We start from the raw sequence: 13,672 nt of genomic DNA, 5'->3' as shown, positions 1-13,672 counted from the left end.
GGGTGCTGTAGCTCGGGGTCAGTGTTGGCAGTTCTGTTACAGAGGAGCTACAGTTCTTGCACTGAAACCCGCAAGTATTTCAGACAGGTCCTCACCTCTCCTAGTGCAGGAGGTAGAGAAAGAGACGTCACTACAAGTGTAATATCCTGTAGCATTTTCTCTGAACTATCATAAGACAGTGTAGGGTGACATGCAGAGAAACAGGCAATCAAAGCTGAAGATAAATCATTAATATTTACAGTGAAATGTGAAATAGGATTTAACATGAATATGATCCCAAAGAGAAAAGAGCAGTTCTGAGTGTGAATGTAAAATGGAAGATCAAAATCAGAGCTGTGGGGATAGATATATTGCTACATGGTTAAACTATACCTGTCCTGTTTTGTCTCCAAAAGAAAGATTGAAGAAATTGTTGCAGTTTGTCTAGAAAAACTAGTGGGAGGCAAGGTAATGGTTCTTCAAAAGCTGCCAAGAAAAGTGTGATGAATTGTTCTTCAGAGTCACTGCAGATAGGAAAAGAAGGCATGGACTTAAATTACAGCAAAGAAGATTTAAATTAGACATCAGAAAAATGTTCTCCTGATGGAGAATAGTTAAGCAGCTGAGTAAATTGTTTGGAAGGCATGTAACATCTATATTGCTAGAAGTTCTTTTAAACACAGTGAACAACTATCAGGCAAAATAGGCAGAAAATCTGCCATGAAAGGACAAAGGAATTGATTATTTCTTGACTGTTCATTTACCACAGTCTAACCTGAGTTAACTCCCATATGTTACTATCTAAGGTCAAATTTTTTTTGTTTCTTCTTTTCTTGTCCTTAATATACAAAGCCAGGAGAGAAGTGTATTCTGGAAACCAGGAAGGGTGACTGCTTTTCATCAAGAGGTATCTGGTGGGTTGACTGTTCTGCCTTAAAGCTATTATTCTCCAAACTAAAGACTAGCAAGGACAATAAAGCAGACAGTTACAAGTATTAAAGTGATCTAGTAATCCGAAGACATAATTTGGAAAATAGTCATAAGATTTCAAGGCTTGGATATTTGAAGCAAAAATAGAACCATTCTCTTCAATGATTTATAAGATTGCTTCAGAAAGACAGGGTAGAACATACATAGTGATGTAGTGAGTGAAAACATCAGTAATTGTTGACATGTTGCATTTTAAAGAGTAGCGGCACCATTTGCCCTCCTGAATTTTATATCAGTACTTCCATGAGTACTTCTGATCAGCACAGATGTGACTTTGGTGGGCATGGGAAAGACGTGACCTCAGTTCTTCCCTTGACCTAGAAATGTCAGGGTTAATCTGATCTTCCTCTCAATATCTAGGTTGCCTTCCCTCCTTCCTAAGAGTACTTTGAAGGCAAACACTAAGCAACAGTGATCTAACCACTAAGCTTTCAATTCAAAACCCTCAGCTGCTTTCTTATCCCCTGTTTGCCAAACTCATGAGTTTTCTATGAATGTCTTACTTTGATTTTCCCCTACCGCATTAAAACCCTCAAATTAAAGATTACTATTTCATGGGATAAAATAGCCCCATTGGAGATAAGTACATCACAGCCAAAACAGCACTCCTATTCCACATGTTCAGCAACATAAATGGTTTCCTAGGCATGTTGTCATACAATGATTATCACCAACAAGGTGTTAAAATTGGCTGGTGCCGTAAGCTACCTAAGGAAGCTAAAGAATTTTGGGGATTTTTCTCTTATAATGAATATCTTAAATTCTACCTAAGTTGCTCCTTAGTAATTTTAAACATAGTTGGGTATCCTCCCAAGTGAGAACACAAGTGTAGCTGAAAGTCAGTAGCACTGTGCTCTGAAAGAAGTTGGAACCTTCTGAATACTCAAAACAAACAAGCAAACAAACAAAAACTAGTAAGTGAATTTCCTCCTTGTAGATACATGGAGGGGACTTGTAGGATTTCTGAACCCCTTGCTGAAAAGTCTCAAGCTTTTTGAAGCTGGTGTTTGTTGTTCCTCATCTTTGCCCAAATTTACTTGCTCTATATGAGCCCTACAGCAGTACCTGGAACCTCAAAGTGCTCACTAACACTGACAACACTGGCCCATACTCTCATTCAGCTCTCAGGTGTTCTGCTTAGGTCAGTAGGTCTCCACTATTTTGTTTCGTTCCACATTCTTATCATTGATCAAATTTTATTAATTCCTTACATTGTTGTAATTGAGTTAAACCAAGAGCAGAACTTGATTGTGCTGTATGAACAGTGGAGTAGAGTTTCTGTTCCTGAAAAACTTTGTAGTTGACAAGAGACAAAGAGTGGGGGAAAATCAGTATTTCTGTCATATTTTACTGAGGTTGAGTGGGAACATCAAACTATTGCCTTCTGTTCACACAAGAAAGCTCTGGTATATTTAAAATGCTCTGAGTGCCCGCCTTGAGTCTAAAATCACCTTCCATTTCATCAAGGCCTCATATTATGCAAATTACATATATTTGGAAGTTCCACTTACTTCCCACTTCCCAACGTTTAACTTTAAACAGATTTATCTCCTGGGCATTTTAGTTTGCTTGTTTGTTTGTTTTCTTTTTTTTTTCTTTCTTTTTTTTTTTTTTTCTTCTTCACAAAACGTTTTGCTTTGATTTCATGTTGCCAAAAAACAAAAGAAAAGGAAAGAAAACAAACAAACAAACATGATCACCTTTGCACGAAAATTGGCGTGCACCCTCAACTTGGATATATTCTTTCTGCTTTGGCCACTAGAGGGTAGCACAAACAGCCTCCTGGAGAGAAGGTCCAAGTACCCTCAGGAAGCGTATGAAACAAAGAACAGGCATAGCAGAGTAGCGAAGCTGCAGCATAGAGATGAAAGCAAAAGCTCAAAGTTCATTACTGGTATCTGTTCCATTCAAGTGTGCTGACAACACAGCAGTGACTGGATGTAGACAGATGATAGATGATCACTGGCTATTAAGCAAGCATAACTATGGTGTCTGATAGCTAAAGGTTTTAAACAAGCCCATATATTAATGTGATGCAACAGATGTCTGGTTGTGTTTGAATAAACAGTTGTGTATATTTAACCCTTTCAGCACCATACGTGGACCTGAGCAAGAGAGCACAGAACAATGATTACAGTATTTGCAGGAACAGATTCTGGATTAATTCAAAGGTAGTTAAAACAATTAGTTGTATATTGAACAAGGAGTTGTGAAAGAAGTTGTTGTAACAAGAATGTGATGCCAGAAATCTCGCCCTATAATGTCCTGGATCCTCTGAATTGTTTAGAAATGCTATTGCTATTAATATGTCTTTTTTACATCAATGACATAACTGCCACTTGCCTTTGCTTTGAGAGATTCACTGCATTTCAATCCAAGAGTTTCATTAGATGAAAGGTTTACTATTCTACCTAACCCAGGCCTGGAGCATAACTTAAGACTGTGAAGAAATACCAGAGGTTGGTACTCTATAGATACAGCACATTTCACATGCAGATGCTAAGAAGTAGGTCAGACCTGTTGTAATAATTTCTTACCTCCTGCTGAAAAGGAAAGGCAATAAACTGCAATATCCCAGCTAGGATTCTAGGATCCTAGTTACCTTGGTTGTCTAGAGCAAGAAAAGAGGGTGAAGAAGCCTTGTCAAGCATAGCAGAGCTATTGTGCACACTAACATAAACTGTAAATGTTGTGCAGAAGTACAGAAGGCAACAGCAAAACACTCAAGGACTGATACAGTGCAGAACAGGATGCAACAGCTAAGGAAGTCCTATTATAAAGCAATTTTCAAGAAGTCTCCACAGTAGGCCAAGGAACTGGAAAATAATAATAATAATAATGACTTTTTTCTTTTTTTTTTTTTTTTAAAGAAAAAAAAAAGAACGACAGGAAAATTACATAACAGGTTGTAGATCATCAGTATTGTTTTTTATTTTTTTATTTTTTTATTTTTCACCTCAGCAGCAATGAATCTGGTAGTAAAATCAGCAGAAAAGCAGTGTACATGTCCACTGATGGCAGGAATAAAGCAGACCCAGGGGAAAGCCTAAATGGACAATAATTGCAGGCTATTACATACTGTGCTACAGTACAGTGGAAAGCTGGTCAGCTGTTAGCAACACTGGAAGGAATAATCAAGAAGACAGGAAAGGAAGCTTATAATCTTTCAAATACAGAAAGGCAGAGACAAGGCTTTAGTACAGTGAGATGAGAAAAGAAGTCAGTGGTATAGAGAGGGAATGGCATTAAGCACCAGAGTCATATCTTCTCTGGAAAGGAAGGAATTTATTAGTGCTTCTAAATATATATATTTTTTACAACACTTTTGCCTGTGGAGCTGTAAATGAGTTAAAGAGCCTAGATTAGGTGAAGAGGTGTTCTAGGCTGCTGCAGAAAACACCTCTGGAGGGGAATTCAGCCCACCTCATATCTGAATCACTGCCTGCAGCTTTCTGTCTCTCTCCATTGACTGTATGGGAAACGTACAGCTACTAACATATTAATTTAAATTTCTTAAGTAAGATCTGCAGCCATCTGAGATGAGGGGGATGCTCAAAGGCAAGAGCAATGGGGGCCACAGATGCACCCACAGGGAAACAAAGATGATGAACGACATACTCAGGAAACATTAATCAGGAGCAACTCCACAGCATTTCCAAAAATGATCTTGAATTTTCTGTGTGATATCTTAGCTACCTCTAACAGAATCCACTGAAAGATACCCATACTCTCACTCAGTACAGGGACAGAGCTATGCCCATGCACACACAGAGAAACCACCCACTTGGGAAGAGAGGTATAGAAAATACTTCTTTCAAGGCTGAGAGCATCTAATGGACAGAGGTTGAGCAGTGTGAAGAGTGCCATACTTTCTGCAGTGAGGCTGTGAAATGTCATTGTTCTAACAGCCCATCACTGTCTAATTGCAACACAGAGTTAACCATTTCATCTTTTACCTCACCTTATTCCTGGAGAAACGAACAGATAGCTTATAATTCAGGTGACATTGAAAACTGAAGGAAGAGGGAGAACTGAAAAAGCAAGGCACTTTCAAGGCTTGTCACACTTTCCAGTGTAGCCAGAAAATTATCTCTACATATGTTTTCAGCTTGGTATTACTATATCCCCTTCAAAGTTCTAAATGGCCTTCACTGATATTGTTCTGAAAGCTAAATATTTAGTAATTTTGTGGTTTCAAGACAGGCATCAACTCACATGTAGCAAGCTGTAGGACATCCCACCCAGTCCTTGAAACCATGTGTCATACCTACCTGCCTGAAGCACGTGTCTTAGCTACCAGATAACGTCTGAGTGATCACTGGGCAACTGTGTTCAGAAAATTGCATCCCACCCCTAAGTAAACCGTTGCCATAGATTCAATAGAAAAAGATAAACAGTTCCTGAGGGTGACACCTCCAGCAGGCTAAATTGCCTGCTGCAGATGTCTGTCCTTCTGCCTCAACTTTATATGTTCTTGAATAGCTAAATTTCTTCTCAGTTTCCTCGGTTAGGTGTCAGAGCTAAGTGGGATGAGTCTGGACTTGACTGCCTCCCAGTCCTTAATGTATTTATCCTACCAACTTTCCTGTGAAAGAAAGAGATGCTATAATTCTTCCCTGACATATGGGCAACAGAAACAGGCACCCAGAGAGTTTGTGCTTAAGGAGGAAATTGACTCTCCATCTCCTAGATCATAGCTGCTGAATTATCTACTTTTATGTTGTTAAAATCTGCTGCCCTCACAACAGTTAGAAGTTTAAAAGCAATATTACTGTTAATTTGATTCTGCTGTGTGTTTTCAGTTTAATACTGTACCTTGTTTGTAAGTTTTTTTTGTACATTTGTCAAGTCTTTAATTTTCCCTTTGCATATCTGGATTTGATTATGACATTGAGGGGAAAAAAAGAAAAAAAAAATAAAGAAAGAAAAAAAAGAGAGAGAGAGAGAGAGATAAAATGGAAAAAAAATAAATACTGAAGAGCCCAATTTTTTTGCTGATTATTTCAACTCCCGCTGCACAGAAGATGACTTAGAAATCCAAAAGATGAGTCACAGGGGGGAACAGGAAGCATGGAGAAATTGTCTTAAATTAATGGGGGCACTGGAAAATAATAATAATAATAATAATAATAATAATAATAATAATAATAATAATAATAATAATAATAATAATAATTTAAAATCAGAGAAAACAAAAATAAATATATTAAGATTTCTAAAGATTTCTGAAGAAGTTTTCTTTAAATGTTTTGTTATGGAAGAAAAAAAATATATATATATCTTAAAAAATAGAAAAATGAGTAGAAAAGAAAAAGAGAGAGGAGAGGAGAGGAGAGGAGAGGAGAGGAGAGGAGAGGAGAGGAGAGGAGAGGAGAGGAGAGGAGAGGAGAGGAGAGGAGAGGAGAGGAGAGGAGAGGAGAGGAGAGGAGAGGAGAGGAGAGGAGAGGAGAGGAGAGGAGAGGAGAGGAGAGGAGAGGAGAGGAGAGGAGAGGAGAGGAGAGGAGAGGAGAGGAGAGGAGAGGAGAGGAGAGGAGAGGAGAAGGGAGGGGAGGGGAGGGGAGGGGAGGGGAGGGGAAGGGGAAGGGGAAGGGGAAGGGGAAGGGGAAGGGGAAGGGGAAGGGGAAGGGGAAGGGGAAGGGGAAGGGGAAGGGGAAGGGGAAGGGGAAGGGGAAGGGGAAGGGGAAGGGGAAGGGGAAGGGGAAGGGGAAGGGAAATATTTTCCTTGAGAAGAATTTGTGCCAAAATTGGAGAAAGAATTTGATCACTAAAATCTCATGCAGGAGAAATTTACGTTGTAATGTATAACAATTCAGCTTTAATAACAGCATTGATACCTTGTAATAACAGTTGGAGGAGAGGCCTGTAAGGGAAACCCAGGTGACACAAAAGATGGGAATGAGTCAGTAAAAGACTTCTTTTATTTTCCACTTCATGCCAGCTACCAAATAGGGCTCTGCTGAGGTCATGGAAGGCATTGTGATCCTGCAGGTGTGTATCTTCAAACAAGACATCAAATCCAGCCTCACCTCCTGACAGTTATTGAAGATCCCCCAGTCTGCCCTACCCATTGTCCAAACGGAATAATCACATTTGCTCTCACATCTCATTTATTGATGCTGTAGGATCAGTGAAGGAGAGATTTTTCCCTCACTTCCAGATCTAAAAGCTTTTCTGGTTGCAAGCTAGTGTTAAATCAGTCTGTCCTCAATGATCTCTAGCCTCACAGGACCACGGTTTTGCATCTTATCTGAGAAAGGAATGTCTAACATTGCACTGCCACCTAACACTCTGATTCAGCACAGAGAAGTGCTGCAGAGTTTTTCAAAAGGACCTGACCTGTAAAAGCTGATATTTTGCATGCAAAATTGAAACATTATAAGATGTTCTTTTTAGATAATCAGAAGCAACAGTTCAGTGAAAAAATTTCAGTCTAGGCTCAGATACACAGAAGCATGGATGAGGGTGGATGAGAAACATTGTGTTATTCATAGGATACAGGGACAGAGCGTGTAGTTTGCCAAAGTGTCCCTTGCCAAGAGATTGTATTTCATAAGTGAGTACCTGGAAGAGTTTGGGAGAGGCTAGGAAGTGGGCAAGAGCAGAAATGTACTGATGCCAGCTGTGGGAGGAATGAAGGATTTTTGTTGGATATGCAGCATAATGCTATGGAGTGAAAACTCAGAGGTTTTAAGTCCAGGTAACTGCCTGTTGCAAAGCTCAGGCAAAATCGTTTAGCCTACCTGGCTTCAATTTGTTTCAGAATTACGCACTCCAAAGAGAAATGTCTTTCCTTTTGCCTGCTATTGGATTCAAAGGAGTTTTGCCTGGGTGGGGGCTGGTAAAATAAGCTGATGAAAGGACCAGATAACTAGATTAGGGCAAATAGGATATAGCTGACAATGACAGTAAGTGAGGAGGCTGACAATTGGACAGAGATAACAGGATTTATTGGGGAAGTCAAATGTGAGTTGAAATGTTTGTCAGCTACCAAAAGAGCTAAAACAATAGCACAAGAGACACCAAAGTAGGCCTTCAGACAGCAAAAAAGCCAAGCCAAAAATTATAGGAGAGCAGAAAAAGAAGTGGTGACTGTTAGCAGACTTAGAACAAATAAATAAATAAATAAATAAAAATTTAAAAAATAATAATAACAGACCAACCTACAGCTTAGCAGGGGAGCAGGAAGATGAGATGAATGATTAATGCTGAGCAGAAAGGGAAGAAGTGGAGCAAATCCTTTTGCTTGGGTTTTAGGCTAGTCTGTGGGAAACAGGTAAACATCATATTGCTTAAACTAGAATTGGCCATGCTTCATTATCTGCATTTTTCCTTGACCAGTGCTGAAAATAACAGAAGTGTTTGAGAATATATTCATGTATTCATTTAATGGGAAAAAGCAACAAAAATCATTCTAACTTTCTTCTTCAGCTTTCCATGAGTAATTCTTCCTTGAGAGTCCTATGAACTCACCGGTCCTGGAGCAAGAACAGATGATGCCAACACAGTGGGAAGATGGTAGGCTGCTACGTGTTCTTTGTATGTTTTTGTGTTCTAGGCTGAAAAACAAAATGAGAATTTTCTATAGTTATTTTTTTTTAGACCTGAGTTTTGTTTCTTACTTTCCTGAGTTCCAATACATTACAGTAGTACTGCTTTTGAAATGATGATAACTTAAACATAGGAAGAAGATGAGTATAAGTAGAAGATAAATAAATTGTTTAATCAATCCAACCCTATTGCTAAGGGAAAAAAAGAAAAATATATAGAATAAAACACAAACCTACCAGTGGATGCTCTGCCACTAATTGGAGTTCTTCAAGACTTTCTTTCATGCAACTGACTTTCTTTTTGTTGGCTAATTGTTCTCTTGTTGTTGCTGCTGTGTTGTTTTTTTTTTTTTGTTGTTGTTGTTGTTGGTTTTTTTATTTATTTTTTTTTTTTAGGGGTTTTTTTTGTGGTTTACTGGTTGGTTGATTGATTTCTGTTTCTTTGTTTGTTTTTCATTGTTGTTGTTTCTTTGGTTTTAATTGTATCTGCTGGTACCACATAACTTTATGATGCTAATGTTACATAGCAGGCCACAATACTGGAATCCAAAATTCACCATCAAATCCAGAGGTAGGTTTTCATACATAATGGGGCATACAGGATCACGCTCTGGAGACAGTGATATCCCACTCAGGCTTGAAAAAGACAATGGTGTTCTATTGTGTTTCACTGAAAGACTATGTGTGAGAGAAGTAAGGGGAAAATAAAGCTATTTCAATTTTAGAGCTCAGGAAACACAAAGCAAAGTGGCCCACAGCCACACCAGAGAGCAGTACCAAGAAGTGAGTCCAAATCATGAGACTCCAGGTGTGAGACAACAGGCTGCATTGCCTTGCCCTTTAACTGAAACTGTTTCTCTGGCAACTTTCACCAGGGCTAAATGCACAAGGAGAAGGATAATAAAGAGCCTAAGTGAAGGGAAATAAAGACGAGTTGTGAGGTTTTGTTCAGTTGTAACAATCTCACATGTTTATTAATAGAATGTTGCCATGTATAAATATATAATTTTCACTGGATATGGACAGCGTCTCTTTAATTATCTGAAGAAAGAGGGTGCTTATTATGTAGATAATACAGGAACATCATTCAGCAGAAAAGCAATAGAAATTTTTGAGCAAAGAAAGGCATAAACTAATTTTTTCCCTGTTTCTTGCTTCTCCTTGTGAGTCACTTCTTCTGCATTTGTGTGCACATGTGTGTATGTGTAAGAGTGCATATATTTTTACACATAAAGATATAATATCTGCATGACATAAAATCATGTGTATGCTTCCTTGGTAACTCGGAAGGCAGGCAGAAGCTGTAAATTCAGGAGGGGAAAAGGAAAAAAAAAAAAAAGAAAAGAAAAAGAAAAGAAAAAAAGAAATGAATGCAGAGCTGACCCAGCTCAGTGTGCAGTGACTGTGGGTAGAATAGAATTTTGTTTCACAAATTGAACTTCCTTTCATAGCCAATGTGTCCCAAAGTGCTTTACATACAGTACAATGAGAGTTATGCCGGGAGTGGAGGCAAACACAGCACTCATTGTAGGCACAAAAATAGCTTGCATGTAGCCTTCTATATTAGAATCTGTTTCAACAGGAGAATGCTGACCTCGGGAATGTTATTAACTCTATATTAATCTGTTTTCTGGTTGCCAAGTGATGCTGAACTTCCCCCTGGACTGTCTCAGAGAGATTGGTTCCAAGAAAGAGTTGTTTCTTCCATCCACTTTAAAAATCCTTGCTACCATCATGCTCAAGCCTTCATATTCCATCCTGCATTTCTGACTACATTGCTCTTTTCTTTGTTTTCTTCCATCTTGGGCCTTGGCTGATTAAACATCTGTTGAATTTCAGACTGTTCTTAAATCAGAAGACTGGATAAAGGCCAACCATAGCATTACATTCAGCCCTTTGCATTCATTGTATCTACAAGCACTGAGTTGTATTACAGAATACTGCTTTGTTGCTGCTAATATTCCCATGGACTTCAATCCATTGTCATGCAAATTACCTCCCAGGAAATTATTTTGTCCAGGGAAACTCCTATGTGTTGTGTAAAATGTCCACATTACAGTGACTTTTCCTCTGTGCACTCATGGACTACCTATAAGCTTAAGAATGAAGCTTTCCCATCACTATGGGAATTCACTTGAAACATCTCGGTTTTAAGTCACAGTCTCACAGTCTCGTGCAGGTTGGAAGGGACCTTAGAGATCATCAAGTCCAACCCCCAGGATTCGAGCCTCCTATGTAGCAGAGCGAGACTTCTACCACTTGCATCACGGGGGGGGATTCAAACCCAGACCTCCTGTGTTGCAAGCGTCATTCCTACCACTGTGCCACCGGAGGTGCCATGCTACATACTTTGTTTAGTGAATGAAAAGCATCTCCACCAGCTAATTTTACTAGCCAGGAATGGGAATGTTCTCCAGAGATTCAGACAGAGGTTCATCTGTTTTGGATAAAACAAAATCTAAATTCATCAGTGTTAAAAACACAGAATGACTCTTCATTGCTAACTCCAATACTCAGTACAACTGGAAACTGCAGGATGACATAGATATGTGATGTCCCTAGTGAGGGCAGTGTTAGACTCAAGAATGAAACTTAGAAACAGTCTTCACATCTAACAAAATAATGCAGCTTCAGGACATCTTGGAAAATTTACTTCATGTTTTAGGGTTCAGAGTAGACAAACAGTTATAAAGTCTTTCCAAACTAGCAAACAAGCACTTTTTTTTATTATTATTATTTTTTTATTTTTTTATATTCAGGCTCCTGTGCCTTGACACAGACCTGAATCTCATCCTGATGTGAGCTCAGAGACACAGTAACGGTTGGGCTCATAAACAGTTCTGTACTCAGGTAACTTCAGGAATTAAAGCTGCTCAGTATGTCCCCAGCTCGCATATAAATTCATTGATAACAGTGTCTTCCTGGTTACACAACCTGAAGTACCAAATCCAACTAATGTTACCATAGAAATTAAAGTGGTCAAAAGCAATATATGGCAGAAATATCCCAGAATATTCAGATCAATATTAGTGAGCATGTTGAGATTGTTCAGCTGATGAATTGGTTCATCAGAAGGCACACCACCCTCCCTAGCTCACCTGACATTATTGACTTCTGATTTTCAAACCTTCAATATTCTCTAAGGCAAGAATAGCAAAATCAATGAAATGTGATAACTGGGGATAATTTGGTATGTAATCTGCTGCTGACCAAGTTGAGTGCTTTGCAAGAAAGGAAAGAGGGTATGACAGCTTGAAGGGTTCTTTGGAAGTATATAGTCACATACTTGAAATGCCAGGGGAAGATAATAATACTGATTATCTACCCATTTTCAGCACATAGAAAGATTTAAGATTAATCTTACTTCATGCTTTTGTTTTTGTTTTTGTTTGTTTTTTGAACAAAGGTGCATGCTAGGTGATTTGGTGACTTTGGATTCATTGTGGTTAGAAAGAGGTTTTCACATAGTTCACATTTTCATTAAAAACAAAACAAGAAAAACAAACAATGAAGGAATTGAAATGTAGCATGATTTCTCATTCAAGTGTTTGTCATGAAAGAGCAGGCTCTTACCCAATATAAACAAAGGTATTTTATACCAGTCACTGAAGACAGAATTCACATTTCCTTGAATGAGCTCTTCCCTTCAGATTAAAAAAAAACACAACAACAACAAAACAAACAACAACAACAAAAAAAAAAACACTGTGATTTTATGGTCTAGGATGCTAGGATGTGCAACCTGATCTAGGTTTTCTGCAAAGCTCAGGAGAAGCAAAGACACTGGGAATCAATGACCCTTGAACAGCAGCACATGCTCCCTAGGGAAAATAATTCTCTGCAGAACATAATCATCAAAAATTGTATCTGCATCTTCAGTTAAGCACCAAGTCCCATGTGTTCTGAAGTCCAACCTACCTTAGGTAACGGAAAATCATTTTCACCAGAAAAGCCCTTGATATAATTTGACCTCTTCAGATGATTATCAAGACAGCCAAGCTTTCAGGTTCTCACAATTTTGACTTGATCATATGTGGGTAGAACTGTGCTTACCTGAGGTACACAGGCCAAACAGAGTTACAGAAGCTCAGCTGATATTAACTTCATGGACAGTAAAAGAATCACTTAAATTTGAACTCCTATTTTCAAAAAAATTCTGTTTCACAAACAAACAAACCCCAAAGATATTTAATTATTTGATATGTGCAGGTGTGCTATCTCATTACTGATGTTTTTCAGACTTGTGATATCTTTATATTAGCTGCTTTTCCCTGTGGCCTGATCCTGGTTGTCCAAGGAAACAGAATTCTCTCTTAGGACTATTGCTGAGGAAAGCTCTCTCCCCATTGGCTTCATAAATGATCACAGTACCATGAATGGTTGCCATTTGCAGTCCATTTTCAGCCCAGAGGAAAGAATGGAATATTCTCACCTTCCTGCCCAATTCTGTGGGGTCTCGGTACAAGAAAACAGACACCATGCATCCCTCTAATTAGTCAGCTGGACGTTTCCTCCAGAAGAAGAAAGATAAGCTTTGCCTTGCCACAGGATGAGAAGAAAAACAGGCCTTTTCTGTTCAAAATCAATTGCCCCTGGAAAGCAAAGTTCAATTCCACCTTCCCAGAACTTAGCAGGGCTCCCTCAGTTTTTCTTCTGGGCCTCTCAGGCTGTGTACCACGTGGGAGCAGAACTATTTGGCAGGCACTCCCTTGTTCTGATTCTAACTGTCTGATTGATCCCCATTTGAATATAAACATTTCATTTAACTTCTTGTATCGGTTTGAGATTATTTTTATTTAGTCATCAATGGAAGATCTAGATAGCCCAGTATGTGAAAGACCAAAATCCATTCTTCATTACCCAATCATTCATGCAAAATACTAGCTTCTAACTGTATGTGAAAAATATGCTCGTACATTCTAAGCTTGAATTGTCAATGTTTCAATTAATTACTTAACTATTAAAATGTTAAATATGTGTGCAAATCTGTATACAGATTTTGCTGTTCCTCTTATGTGCTTTTTCACATAGATAAATTCACGAAATTTCATGTCTAAAGATTTAGATAAATCAGTCTAAAGATTTCATGACTCATTGCATTATATTCTGTCACAACAGTTCATGTAATAGTTGATATAGCAGCAGAAAGTTTACAG

General features: G+C 38.6%; 1 long non-coding RNA gene across 5 annotated transcripts in view; it reads right to left on the bottom strand.

Moving 5' to 3' along the window:
- Positions 1-13,672, bottom strand: part of LOC107305733 (uncharacterized) — a 154,527-nt gene that overhangs the window by 133,619 nt on the left and 7,236 nt on the right. For all 5 annotated transcript variants that reach the window (XR_014939856.1, XR_014939858.1, XR_014939857.1 and 2 more), the window contains one exon: positions 8,440-8,525. This is a non-coding gene — a long non-coding RNA (uncharacterized LOC107305733). The remainder of the gene's footprint in view (positions 1-8,439; positions 8,526-13,672) is intronic.

Source organism: Coturnix japonica, chromosome Z (assembly GCF_054131305.1).
Source record: "Coturnix japonica strain WE chromosome Z, WE-NBRP24, whole genome shotgun sequence".
Lineage (NCBI taxonomy): Eukaryota > Metazoa > Chordata > Aves > Galliformes > Phasianidae > Coturnix > Coturnix japonica.
The sequence above is the reverse complement of the archived record's forward strand: the minus strand, read 5'-3'. Positions and strand labels throughout refer to the sequence as shown.